This window comes from Rattus norvegicus, chromosome 4 (genome assembly GCF_036323735.1).
Source record: "Rattus norvegicus strain BN/NHsdMcwi chromosome 4, GRCr8, whole genome shotgun sequence".
In the NCBI taxonomy this organism is placed as follows: Eukaryota; Metazoa; Chordata; class Mammalia; order Rodentia; family Muridae; genus Rattus; species Rattus norvegicus.
In genome coordinates, this window is record NC_086022.1 from 3,025,753 (window position 1) to 3,041,499 (window position 15,747).

Consider the following 15,747-nt stretch of genomic DNA (forward strand, 5'->3'; position numbering starts at 1 on the left):
CCCTCATAATCATAAGTATTATGAATAAACAGAGACTTCTCCTTCTACAGTTCACATATCTGAAATGAAACACTATAGTATTGCATAATATACAACAGTAACCACCCCAGTTGTCAAACAGAGTACAGCAGACATCACACGAGCAGGGCTGTCAACAGAGATGCTGGTACTATCTTGTATATTCTATTAACTGGTTCCCATTAGCTCAGAGTTCCCTCCTTGACCAATCTTCAGTCAAAATCCTCTAAGTATTCTCCTGTACTGCTGGGTCTAATTTTAGATTTTTCTGAACAAATTTATGAAGAATTTTCCACATAAGACATGAATATAAACTCCTCATTCTCCATGCTACATCAGCATACCCGTCTCAGCCATTTTTCCATTTATTTCCTGATGTCCCACATTTGCCCAAGGCAACCCTGTCACTGTTAAGAATTTCAACCCACCCATAAAACTTTTGGCCAAATTAGTGCTGTCTACCAAAAATGCAGGGGCAAAGATGTAGCAGAGACTACTGGAATGGCCAACCAATACCTAGCCCAACTTGAAATTCATTCAATGTGCAAGGATCAGGCCCTGAAACAAATACTTATACTCTCTTGTGCTTACAGACAGGAGCCTAGCATAACCATCCATTGACAGGCTCTATTAAGCATCTCATTGAAACAGACGCAGCAAAGCATGGCTAAACATTGAATGGAGCACAGGGACCATTATCGAAGAGTTAAGGCAAGTATTCTGGGAACAAAGGGGATAGAAACGCCATGAGTGTACAGAGTCAAATAACATGAGATGTTGGGGGTCGTCAGAGACTAAGCCACCACACAAATAGCATACAGGAACTGGACTTCGGCCCCACACATATATGTAACAGATATGCAGATTGATCTTCATGTGAGTTCCTTAACAAACAGAGCAGGGTTTATCCCTAAACTTGTTGCCTGTATGTGGAACTCAGTCCCCTAACTGACCTGCCCCTTCTGTCCTCTGTAGGACAGGAGGTACCAAGCCCAAAAGCCACTTGATGTGCCTGTATAGGGGAATACCCACATGAGGCCTCCACCATCTCAAAGGGGAACATGAGAGGTATTGGGCAAATGAGCTATATGATGGGAGTTTCAGTGGGGACCATGATAAGGGACCATGAAAGGGGATGTTGAGTCATGAAAAATACATTAATAGAAAGACTATGACTGTTGTCAGCATCAATAATGGATCACAGAGGGATTCATGGGGTCCTATGCTCCCTGCTGAACTATTGGCAACCAATAGATTCTAGAGTAGAAATTTAGTGAGCTGAACAGTGACCCTTCCAGGCACTATGGGGTAGTTCCAAACTTGCAGCTATAAGTACAATACTGGTTAAAATCTGTAGGTCAAAGACAAAAACAGAATGAAAGAAACAGAAAGAGAAACAAGCTATTAGCCACAGGGAGATTCCTAAGGTCTGATCTGCAGAGGAGAGTAGACAGTGTGAACATCTTCTTTCTTTCCCCGAAGTTGTCAATAAATGTTTAATAAAAGGAAAGGAGGAGAATGTATGAATGCCATGACTGAGGAAGATGAGGTAGGGTAGGATAAAAAAAAGACCCACGTACTTGACACATGTATTAAGTCATCAAAGGACAGATAAGATCCAGAAATTGAAAGAATTTTTTTTTGTAGAAATACCAGGTAATCTAAGAAAAATAGATAGTATACCAAGAAAAGAACATGATCTGTCTGTATAGCTGCATCATTATTCTTTATAAAAATCAGGTACCTACATGTAAAAATGCCTGGGAATTTTGCTGAGTTTACAATTAAAAAAATGGAGGCAGAGGCAGATGGCTCTATGAGTTAAAGGCCAGGTTTTATAGATAAGATTTTCAAGCCATGCAGGGCTACAAATTATGACCTTGTTTGAAAGAAAATAAGGAATGTAGGAAAGAAGGAAGAAAGAAAAGAATAATGGAAAGAAGGAAGAAAGGAAGGAAGGAAGGGAGGAAGGAAGGAAAGAAGGAGAGTAGGTAGAGGGAAGGCAATCAACTTGCAACTGTCACTCCAGGCGATTCAATGTACTCTTCCGGGCCCAGGTATACATGGGCATATGCACTTGCCTGTATACATGTAGACATATAACACACATGTACACACAAATATAAATAAATAAATACAAATAAATATTTTAAAAGAGAATACCAAGAAATTCTAGATATCTACAGGGCACACTCTTCAATTATGATGAAGTTCTACAGAAGTGAATGGTACTGCCTAAATGTTAGAAAACTCACACTTTTATTGTAAAAACTTGGACAAGATGATGGGGAATTGGTAAGTCCTATGAGAATTGGGACTTGAGACTTTCACAGAGTTAAATCTAAACTAGAATGTGTGTACTTGGAAAGAAAAATCTCTCACTAAATAGTAGACTATTTTTTTTAAAAAAAGCAAAATTCACTTTATATAGAAAATACACAACAGTACAACTCATAAATATGCAAAACCATTCCTGGGAATTCAAAACCACAAACCTACCTTCACACCGATTTTTTCTCCACTTTATATAAGTTGGTCTGGAAATCTCCAAACTAAAAATAAACATGCAAATTGATTCTCAACTAATGATGACTTTGGTGATATGACCAACGCTGACACTCTAAAGCTGGCTACATTATAGAAAGTCATAATATTTCAGACATATTTTTTTCTTTATAGATTTATTGAGTCAACAAAACCATCAAAATCCTAAAACATGTTTTTAAGGAAATTCAGGCCTGATGACCTGAAACCCTTGTCCCAATTCCACAAAGTTATAGGAGAGAAGAGACTCTCCAGTGTGATATTGTAACCTACACACATACATGTGCCATACATTATTATAAAAAATAATATAAATGCAAAAAAGTGGCTAAAGATATGGTTCAGTGATAAAATGCACTGAGTTCTCTTACAAAGCACCAAGATCCAATTCCCAGAACACACATGGTTGCACACAACTGTAAGTAACTCTTATCTCAAAAGATACAGCATCTTCTTCTGTCCTCCTTGGCCGCCAGTCACACAGGTGCTATACATATATACATAAGCACCTATACACATAAAATAGAATACATATATGTATAAATAAAAATATTTTAATACAAATGCAAGAGTCAGAAGCAATCAAACCCTAAATACAAAATGCAAACATAATTAATTACAAGTTCCCAGGTAAAGAAAAGCAAGAATACTCCTATACTTCCAGGGTGACCAAGGAATAACAAAGTAAACTAAACAGAGCACAGAAGTGTAGGCTGACAGCACAGATGGAACACAGCCCACTGGCAACTGTGACTCTGCTAGTCTTTCATATGTTCCAGAGAAAAATTAAACAGGAGAGTCCTAGAGGAATTGATCACTACAAACAATCACATAGCACAATCACCACAGGGTAAGAAAGCAGTTCTAGCAACAGCCTTGAACTCAAAAAATAGTTTCTTTTCAGAAAATGAGGAGTGAATGTCACTTATTTTTCCCCTAGACTACAGGCTGGTATAGCACAGTGATGTCCTGATAAAGAATCCATTATTGGAAATAGCACTGTCCCAGAGGACAACAGCTTTTATATATCCTGTCTCTTGGACACAGGTATCTCACTGTACTATGAACCTTTTTCCCAGTAGGGTACCAGGGAGACGGAACAGTTTATATAGTACTTGCCATTCTCTGATGGTCCGAATTCATATTCTTAACACCCAAGAAAATCTAGAAAAGAAAATAAATGAAGAAAACTTGAACTGACAGATACAGGGGAACCTAGGAGCTCATGGAACACACAGTCTAGACAACCAGATCCTCATGAAATATAGCCATATTGAAAATTAAATAAATATGGAAAAGTAGAAGGGAAAATTTGCAGAGGAAGGAAGAAGTTCAAAGAGGCTGGAGAGTAATAAAAGGTAGTAATGAGGATTAGGATTTTCTTGCTGAGAGAAGACAAAATGACTAAGGCAACTCTCATAAAAGAAAATATTTAATTCCGGCTGGCTTGCAGTTTCTCAGGTTCCATCCATTATCGCAGCAGGAAGCATGGCATCATACAGGACTGACATGGTGATGAAGAAGGAGCTGAGGGTTCTATATCTTGATGATAAGACAACATGAAAGATTGATGTCAACAGGAACCCAGGAGTCAAGTCTCATTCCCTACAGGGTAAAGCCTCAGCATAGAAAACCTCAAAACCCACCTCACATTATCACTCCTCTTCCACTAAGGCACAACTACTCCAACAAGGCTATGCCACTAATACAGACATGACATGTGGGCCGAGCATTCAAACACATACACCAAGAGAGGCTATGTCTAATCAAAACAGTACCTTGTGGAGAAAACAGAAAAGTACTTGAAGCAAAATGCAACAAATACTTGGGTTTTTCTCTTTAACAAAGGAGGTATTGTAGGTACAGAAAGAGAGAGCACAAAAATGCAAATACAAGAGTCCACTGAGGAAGATTACAAACAAATATATAGCAGCAAGCTAGAAAGCCAAGGAGAAAATAGACAAATCCTGGACATTTGTGATCTACCAAAACTGAGACAAAAAGAAAAGCAAGTTTCCAGTTTCTGCCTACATTCAGAACTGACCTTGTGCCACAGCTCACTGTACCCAGATCCTACTGGGAGAAAGCCTGTCCCCAGGAGTACTGACAAATCTGACAGCACAGGTAAGTCTACCACTTCTGCCCCAAGAGATCCACCAAGAGTCCTCAGGAAAGAAGAAACTAGGAGTAATCTGGGAAAGGAAGTTTCTGGTTTCTGCCTGCTCCCCGGGCTGACACTTTGCCACAGTTCTCTGTATACAGATCCCATGGGGAGATAGCTGGAATATCAGACATGTGGACAATCCTAAGAGCACAGGGAACACCGCCAACACTGTTTCTATTTCTGGCCCAGGAAAAACCTGTCTGGAGTCATCTGGACATGGGAAACAAGGAACAATTTGGGAAAGGATCATTTCTGTTTCCACGTGCGCTCTGAGATTATCCTGTGCAACATCTCTATGTACCCAGATCACACTGGAAGAAAGCCTGACTCCAGAAGTGCTGACACAAAAACTTATAGGAGGGGCAGCCTGTGTCAGAGACAGCAAGACTAGCTAACAAAAGAGATAAGCAGATAGCCATAGGAAAGGGCAAGACCTAAGCAACAAAAACCAAGGCCTTTGGAATCATAAGGACCCAGTTTCCCTACCACAGCAAGCCCTGGGTGCCAAAACACACTGGCAAAGAAAGATTTTGATTTTAAAAACACAACTCATGATGATGTTCAAGAACTTTGAGGAGGATATAAATAGCCCCATTAAAGAAATACAGGATAGCAGGTAGAATCTCTTAAAGAGGAAACACAAAAATCCTTTTAGGAATTATAGAAAATCACAATCAAACAGATGAAAGAATTGAACAAAACCACCCAGGATAAAAAGGAAAAATAGAAACTTTAAAGAAATCACAAGTGGAGACAACCCTGGAGATAGAAAACGTAGGAAAGAGATCCGGAGACAGACACTAGCATTACTGACAGAACACAAGATATAGAAGAGAGTAGCTCAGGGGCAGAATATTCTATAGAAAACATTGACATAACCTTCAAAAAATGCAAAGATTTAGTGATGTTTCAATATACAGAACTCCATAAGCATAATCCACTCTATAAACAAACACAAAGGAAAAACACATGATCATCTCATTAGATACCACCCTTTTAGGTTAAAAAACGTAGAAATATCAGGAACTCAAGGTCCATACCTAAACATAGTAAAAACAACATACAGCAAATGAGTAGCCAATATCAAACTAAGTGGAGAAAAATTTGAAACAATCCCACTATAATCAGGGACTGAACAAAGCTGCCTACCCTCTCACTACCTATAGCATATAGTAATCAATGTTGTAGCTAGAGCAATCAGAAAACAAAAGGAAGACAAAGGGATACATATTAGAAAAGAAGAAATCAAAATATCACTATTTGCAGATAATATGATAGTATTCTTAAGTGACCACAAAAGTTCCACAAAAGAACTAATAAACCTGATAAACAACCTGATAAACAAAGTGGCTGGATATAAAATTAACCCAAACAAATCAGTAGCCTTCCTCTACTAGAAGGATAAAGAGGCAGAGAAAGAAATTAGGGAAACTATACCTTTCACAGTAGTCACAAATAATATGAAATACCTTGGTGTTACTCTAACCAAGCAAATGAAAGATCTGTTTGACAAGAACTTTAAGTCTCTGAAGAAAGAAATTGAAGAAGATCTCAGAAGATGGAAAGATTTCCATCGCTCTTGGATTGCTCATATTATAAAATGGCCACCTTGCCAAAAGTGATAAACAGATTCAATACAATCCCCATCAAAATTTCAACTCAATTCTTTATAGAGTTAGAAAGAGAAATTTTCAAATTTATTTGGAATAATAAATAAAACCCAGGATAGTGAAAGCTATTCTTAACAATAAAAGAACTTCTGTGGGAATCACCATCCCTGACATCAAGTTGTATTACAAAACAATAGTGATAATGGTCTTGGGACAGAGATAGCAGAGAAGTCAATGCAATAGAATTGAAGAATCAGGAATGAACCCCCAAAATTATGTTCGCTTGGTCTCTGACAAAGAAACTAAAACCATCCAGGAGAAAAAGATAGCAACAAACAGCATGTAGAAGAATGCAAATCAGTACTTTTTATATCCCAGGACAAAGCTCAAGTCCAAGTGGCACAAAGACACACACACACACACACACACACACACACACACACACACACACACACATGCACACTAGAAAAAAAGGAAACCAGCTACACTCAAAATATGAGAAAAATGAAGGGAAAAGCCTTGAATATATGGCACTATGGAAATTTTGTGGACAGAACACTAATGGCGTGTACTCTAAGACATTGAATTAAAAATGGGACCTCATAAAATTGCAAAGCTTCTGCAAGGCGAGGACACTGTCATTAGGACAAAATGACAAACAACATATTGGGAAAAGATCTTTACCAATCCTACATTTGATAGAGGGCTAATATCCAAAATATACAAAGAACTCAAGAAGTTAGACTCCAGAGAGCCAAATAACTCTATTAAAAAAATTGGGTACAGAGCTAAACAAAGAAATCTCAGGTGAGGAATATCGAATGGCTGAGAAACACCTAAAGAAATGTTCAACAGGGTTGGGGATTTAGCTCAGTGGTAGAGCGCTTGCCTAGCAAGCACAAGGCCCTGAGTTCGGTCCCCAGATCCGAAAAAAAGAAACATGAAAAAAAAAAAAGATCAACAAGCTTAATCATCAGGGAAATGCAAATCAAAACAATCCTGAGATTCCACCTCACACCAGTCTGAATGGCTAACATTTAAAAAAAAGAAAGAAAGAAAAAAACCCTCAGGTGACAGCAGATGCTGCCAAGGATAGAGAAAAAGGAACACTCTTCAAGTGTTGGTAGGATTGCAAGCTAGTACAGCCACTCTAGAAATCAGTCTGCAGATTTTTCAGATAATTGGACATTGCTGTACATGAGGACCCAGGTGTACCACTCCTGGGTACATACAGAAAGGATGCTTCAACATACAACAAAGACACATGCTTCACTGTGTTTATAGCAGCCTTATTTATAATAGCCAGAAGATAGAAAGAACCCAGATGCCCTTCAACAGAGGAATGGATACAGAAAATATGGTACATCTACAAAATGGCATACTACCCAGCTATCAAAACAGTGACTTCATAAAATTCATAGGCAAATTGATGGTACTTGGAAATATCATCCTGAGTGAGTCTGTCCCGAAAAAAAGAACACACACACACACACACACACACACACACACACACACACACACACACACACCCCACACACGGTATGGACTCACTTATGAGTGGATATTACCCCAAAAGCTCAAATTATGCAAGATACATTCCACAGACTATATGAAGTTCAAGAAGAAGGATGACCAAAGTGTTGGTGCTTCATTCCTGCTTCAGTGGGGAACAAAAATATTCAGAGGAGGTGTATAGAGACAACATTTGGAGCAGAGGCTGAAGGAATGGCCTCTCAGAACCTTCCCAACCAGGGGACCAAGCATATCAGTATATATATATATCCAGCAAATCTAGACAATATTGATGAAACCGAGAAGCACATGCTAACAGGAGCCTGATACATTTGTCTCCTGAGAGGCTCTGCCAAAGTACAACAAATACAGAGTCAAATGCTAGCAGCAAACCATTGAACTGAGAGGAGTCCCCATTGGAGGAATTAGAGAAAGGGTTGAAGGAGCTGAAGGGGCTGAAGGGGCTTGCAACCCCATAATATCTACATTACCCACCGATTAGAGCTCCCAAGGACTAAACCACTACCCAAAGAGTACACATGGACAGACTTATGATACCAGCTACATAAGTAGCAGAGGATGGCCTTGTTAGACACTAGTGGGAGGAGAAGCCCTTTGTCCTGCCAAGGCTGGACACCCCCATTGTAGGGAAATATCAAGGCGGGGGGGGCAGGAATGTAGGGTGGTTGGGGAGGGGGAACACAATTATAGAAGAAGGGGATGGAGAAAGGATAGGAGAGTTATGGCTGAAAAACCGAGAAAGGGAAAGCATTTGTTGTGTAAATAAAAAATATCCAATAAACAAATGAAAGAGAAATGTGGGTATGAAGATGATTACAATAAAATAAAATATGAACAATATTGTCAAACTAGAAAAAGTTTTTAAAACTATAATAGACATGTTCGCACAGGCAAAATAAAAAAGAAAAGTTAAGAAATAATAAAAGGAATACAGGACAAAAAAGGTAAACAGGAAGAAGCCTTTAAAGAGGAAACACAAAAATCCCTAAATGAATTATAGGAAAATAAAACCAAGCAGGTGAAAGAATTGAACAAAACCATACAGAATCTAAAAATGGAAATATAAACAATAAAGAAATCACAAAAGAAGACAACCCTGGAGACATAAAACCTAGGAAAGAGAGTCATAGAAGCAATCATTACCAACAGAGTACGAGAGATAGAGGAGAGAATCTAAGGGGCAAAATATACCATAGAAGACATTGTGACAACCATCAAAGAAAGTGGAAAATGTGAAAAACTCCTAACCCAAAATATCCAGGAAATCTGAACAAAATGATTAGATCAAACCTAAGGATATTAGGTATAAAAGGGAGCAAATATTCTGAACTTAAAAGGCCAGCAAGTATCATCAACAAAATTATAGAAGAAAACTTCTGTAACCTAAAGAAAGCGATGCTCATAATTATACAAGAAGACTACAGAACTCCAAATAGATTGGATCAGAAAACTGTTTCCTCTCTACATAATAATAAAAACACCAAATGCACAAAACAGAAATAAGAAGATTAAAAGCAGTAAGAGATAAAGTTCAAGTAACATATAAAAGCAAACATACCAGAATTTTATCAGACTTCTCACCAGAATGGATGAAAGCCAAACATTCCTGGGCAGATTTCATACAGACCCTAAGAGAACACGAATACAGCCCAGGCTACTATATCCAGTAAATCTTTCAATTAACATAGATGGAGAAACCAAGATATCCCATGACAAACCAAAGTTACACGATATCATTCTGCAAATTTAGCCCTACATAAGTCCTGCCAAGGCTTGACCCCTCCCTCACCAATGTAGAAGAATGTCTGTGTGGGGATCTGGGAAAGAATGGATAGGTGGATAGGGGAACACCTTCATAGAAGAAGAGGGAGGGGATTAGTATAGGGGGTTTATGGATGGGGAACTATGAAAGGGGATAGCATTTGAAATGTACATTTAAAAATCCAATAAAAAAAGAAGAAAAACAAAAGACTGGAAAAAAGAATATTGAATATCTCAACTGAGTGAGTAAAAAAGTTTACCAGCAAAGAACAGCCTAAGGCCAGATGGCTTAACTGCTGTACTCTACAAAACATCTGAAGAAGAAACAATGTCATTTCTGTAATAATTTGTTAAATTTAAGAAGGGGTGGGTGTACTGCCCAAATTTTCTGACAAGGCTAGCATTACTATGATTACAAAGCTAGACAATGGCATAACAAAATGGGAAATGTGGGCCTGGAAAGCTGACTCTGCAGTTACAAGGCACTTGATTTTATTTCAGAGGACCTGTTTTGAATTCCTGCACCCATTTTGGCCAGCTCATAATTACCTCTAACTCAAGTGACAAAGAATTTAACACACTTTTCTGGCTTCTACATTCAAATATACACTTATGTATACACACACACACACACACACACACACACACACACACACACACACACACCACCATCGTCATCGTCATCATCATCGTCATGGTCATTGTCATTAAACTTTAAAGTAAACCTTTACAAAATGAAAATGATCAATAAATTCCCTGGTAAAAATAGTTGTAAAAATTCTTAAAATTAAATTAAAAAAAACAATTTAAAGCCAATCATAGTGGAGTACTCCTTTAATTCCACAATTCAGGAGACAAAGGCAGGAGCATCTCTTTGAATTTCTGGCCAGCCTGAGTGAGATACATAGTGAATTCTAGGACAGGCAGAGCTATGTATTTTTCTTCTTTCTTGGACGAGGGAGAGGGGGGATAAATAGAATACATATATATGTTTATCTGTGTGTGTGAGTGCTCATTTATATGTATATAGATTTATGTACTATATATTAATAATATTTAGAAAAGTTAAATACACTGGTCAAGTGAATATTATTAACAAACATTAAATACAAAAGCATTATATGAGTTAGGGTTCATGAAATGTTCAAAGACAATACTAATATGGTCATCTTATAGAAGAAAAATCTGGCAAAACTCAACAAATGGGTGTAATATACCTAATCATAAGAAAGAGTACATATAAAAAAACATTGCCAAGAAGTCTCAAGAAAGTTAATTAAGAATCGGCACTAATATCACGAACAGACACAAAGATATCCACTTTTACCACTCCTACTCAAGAAATACTGAACATTTTATACAATGTATACAGGCAATAGACAAAAAGGGTATTCAAAATTCACAAAGAAATTGTAGGCTTAAGAATGACTCATGGTGCATCATGCTTGGCATGAGTACACGGAAAAGTATAAATGTTACTCTTATTTCTTTGACTAGGTATTGAGTTGAAAGTCATACATAAGCTGTGGCTTGGGCAGAAACCAGAGAGTTTCCATCTCTGTTAGACCTATCATTAGGCCTAGACATGAAGCCTCTAGAATCCATACAATCTAATCTTCAAAACTGACTGCTTCAGTCTGGACTCTCTTGGTTTCTGACAGAATTGCTCAGTCTGTCCTCATATTAACTTTGGCAATATGTTCTAATTTTCTGGTTCCTTCTCATTTTCTTGCTCATTCTATATTTGTTTAGAATGCTCTTTCTGTAACCATCTTTGGAACACACACACACACACACACACACACACACACACACACCACACACACCACACACATACACCTTTCTTCTCTCTTGCTGCTCTTAAATATCCTCCCTTACACTGCTGTTCTGTTAGTTTCACTTATACTGTCTGGCTTTATCAAAGCTTTCTCTGATCCAAAACTTTCCTCTTGAATTAGACATCACTTTCAAACATATCATTTTCTTCTATAAACAAACCTTACCTTCACTGTTAGAGATTAAAGGTGTGAATTAAGGGCATATCTATATTAGAGAGAGATCATACTGCAATTCAAGGCATGCTAGGATTTTAGTTGGATTATAACTTTGGACATCATCCCTTGCTAGAGGAGCCATGTTACTGACTCCACATGCACCTAAGTTTAAACATCCAGAACCCAGGGAAAGCAAGATTTGGTATCAAGATCTGTGCCCTAATTTGCTTCCCTTTTCTGCATTAAAACACTGATAAAAATCATTTGAGGGGGGCAAGTTGTCCTGGCTAGTTAATTCTAGTAAACTTGACACAGCCTGAAAAGTGAAAAACCTCAATTATGAAAAGAGCTGTAAGCAAGCCTATATGTGTTTTCTTTGTGACTGATGATGAACAAGGGCTATCAATTCTGAGTGGAACCACGTTTAGACTGGTAGTCTTGGTTTCTTTGAGAAAGCAAACTAAACATGCCATCAACCAGCCCTCTACCGTAGCCTCTTCAGCAGTTCTGGTTCTTCCTGTGCTTGAGTCTGTTCTGACCACTTTCAAAATGAACACTTTCCTCCTCAAATTAGTTTTGATTATGCTATTATATCACATCAATAGCAATATTAACTGGGAAAGGATTTAGTTGACTAATAGATTACAGTCTATCATCAGGTAAGTTGCAACAGAAATTCAAAATAGGAATCTGGTGACAGGAATTTGAAGCAGAAATCACGGAGGAGTGCTGCTCTGTGACTGGCTCTCCGTGTCTTGGTAATTGTTTTTTGATAGCTCAGGCTCACCTGCCCAATGATGGTTCTTCTCAGAGAAGGCTAGCCCTTCTACATCAATCAGCAATAAAGAAAATGCTCCCCACAGACCTGACCACAACCAATCTCTTAGAAGAAAAAAATTCACTCTAGTGAGAAATGTCTAGGTTTTTATCAATTCCACCAAAAAAAAATCAAAAATAAACAAACAAAAAAACAAGACATCTATGGCACCAGTGCTCTTATGAGGAGAATCACACAGATGTTTTTTCCTTGGGAACATCAGGGAACACCAAGGAAGCCAGTAGCAAACAAGCTGAGGGATTGCAGGATTGCAACCAATGTTGTCATCTTATGTCAGTGCACCTTCAATGGCATGCATGTACCTGGACTCATATACCATGTCTCATACTCACATATAATGTGATGCACTTACACACCATTGGCAAACATGCACGCACACACACACACACACACACACACACACACACACACACACACAATGAGTGACAAAGTAATTTCCCAGCATCCTTGATTCTCCAGTTCCAAGCAGAATTAGCAGAGAAAATCAGAGAAACAGAGAAAGATAAAAGAGATAGAGAGACAACCAAACAGGGGCACAGAGAAAGATGGAGAAAGAGACGGAGAGAGAGAAAGTTCACCTCACCAGTTGTTTCTCTTGTCCTCCTGGCACCCTAGACCATCTCTATATAGAATGTCATCACTAGCTGGAGACCATGCACTGACATCCATCAAGGTTCAATCCTCTGGAAAGACACCAAGCCAATGGCATTGAGCCATGTTGCTATTTGGTGGCACACAGAGAGTTCAGTGATAGCTAACTAACTGCTCCTCTTGAACAATAATTCCTCCACTGATGGTGAGACTGGTACAGACTATGGCTCTCTGTCCTTCACTTAGAGATTGAATATATAAGACACTGTGACCAACCTTTTTTTCTTAAATTGCCTTGATTAGAAGTTGATGAACCTTTCTAGATATACCTAGAAATATATTTTAAATATTCTATGTATATATGCATTTGTTTGTTTGTTTATTTACATCTCAAACACTAATCCTCCCTCCAAGTTCCAATCCCACAGAGTCTGTACCCCTCTCCTTTTCCTCAGAGAAGTTGATCCCTCGTGGGTATCCCCAAACCCTGGCACATCAAGTCTCTGTATCATTAGACCCATCTTCCGCTTGTGAGACCAGACAAGATGGCTCTGTTGGGGAGTAGATACCATAGTCTGGCTACAGCTTTGGTAATACCTTTGATTGCTGTTGTTGGGGACCCAAAAGGAAATTAAATGATCCACTTGCTATATATGTGCTATTATATGATTTTTTGGTGTCTCAGTCCCTGAGAGTTCCCACGGGGTACATGTTACTTGACACAGGTTATCTTCCTGGGGAGTTCCTATTCCATTTATGGCACTCAATTGTTTCTTCAACACTTGTATAGGAGTTCATGACCTCCAGTCAATGTTTGTCTGTGCGTATCTGTATCTGTTTCAGTCATCTACTCCTTAGATCCTCACAGTGTATAGTTATAGATCCTGTCTGCAAGCGTCACAGTATATCAGAGATTGGTACTTGCCCATGGAATGGGTGTCAAACTGGGCTTCTAATTTTTTGTCCATTCCTTTACTCTCTGGTTCTTCTTTATCCCTTCATTTCATTTAGACAGGGCAAAGTTTACATCAAAGGTTTGATGGTGTGTTGATTTCCTTAACCCTCCATTGAGGATCTTGTATGGCTTTCTATTGAGTGGCCACTTCAGTTCTGTGTCACCAAAGTTAGGCATCTCAGCTAAAATCATGTACATTGACTTCTGGGAGTCACCCTAATCCCAGATCCCTGGACTTCAAGAGATTTCCCCAAAATTCTGACACCCAGCAGATGCAAATGTATGTTCATTGTCCTGGCCCTCTGGATTTCTCTCTTTTTTGCCCCCATACCTGATAACGTCCCCGTTTTACCTTCCACCTCTCTTCTTCTACCAACTTTGCTTACATCCTTTCCCTCTTATGAATATTTTATCCCCCCTTCTAAATGTGATTTACACGTCCATGTTAGGGCCTGTCTTATAGTATAAATTATTTGTGTCTCTGGGGTGTATCATTGATATACTGTACTTTGTGGTTATTATCCACTTACCAGTGATAATATACCATACATTTCCGTTCGTGACTAGGTTAGCTCACTTAACATGATATTTTCTAATTCCATCCAATTGCCTACAAAATTCATAGTATCCTTGTTTATAATAGCTATATAGCACCAATTGTGTAAATGAACCATATTTTCTGTATTCACTCACCAGGTAAGAGACATCTGTATTGTTTCAAGGTTTGGCTATTACAAAGAAAAGTGTCATGAACATAGTGTAGCATGTTCTTTTGGTATAGCATAAAATTTCTGGGTATAAGCCCAGAAGTAAGATAGATGGTCTTTTTTTTTTTTGGTTCTTTTTTTTGGAGCTCGGGACCGAACCCAGGGCCTTGCGCTTCCTAGGCAAGCGCTCTACCACTGAGCTAAATCTCCAACCCCAAGATAGCTGGGTCTTCAAGTAGAACTATTTTAAATTATCTAAGAAACTGACAGACTGATTTCCAGAATCATTATACAAATTTTAACTTCAACCAGCAAAAGAGAGCGTTCACCTTTCCCAGCAAGGTCCTTGCATTTTTGATCATCTCCCTTCTGACTGGCGTAAGGTGAAATCTCAGGGTTGTTTTGATTTGCATTTCCCTAATGATTAAGGATATTGAACATTTCTGTAAGTGCTTCTCTGCCCTTCAAGATTCTTTTGTTGAGAATTCTCTGTTTATTTGGTTTGATGGAATTTATATTCTTGTGTTCAAGTTTCTCTCCATTTAAGTCGATAGTGGTTATTGGCTTGATGTATATTGTTTTTATTATGTTGTTATTCACCTTGACAACCTCATCTCATCAAGATCTTTAACATTAAACAGTGTTGGATTTTGTAGAAGTCTTTTCTAGCATCTAATGAAATAATATTTTTTTCTTTTTCTGTCAATTTGTTTATATAGTGGATTATGTTGATATATTTTAATATATGAAACTATGCCTATATTTACAGGATTAAACATACTATATTGTGGTGAATGATGTCTCTGATATGTTCTTGGATTTGGGTTGCAAGAATTTTAAAGTATATGTTCATGTCTATGTTCATATATGAAATTCCTGAGGTTTTGTTTATTTTTTTTCTGTGGAGTAGCTATCAGGGTAATAGTGGCCACACAAAATGAATTAAATTGTTTTACCATCTGTGTCTGTGTCTCTTTGACGAATATCGGTATGTCTTATTAAAAAGTCTTTTAGAATTTTACACTAAAAGCA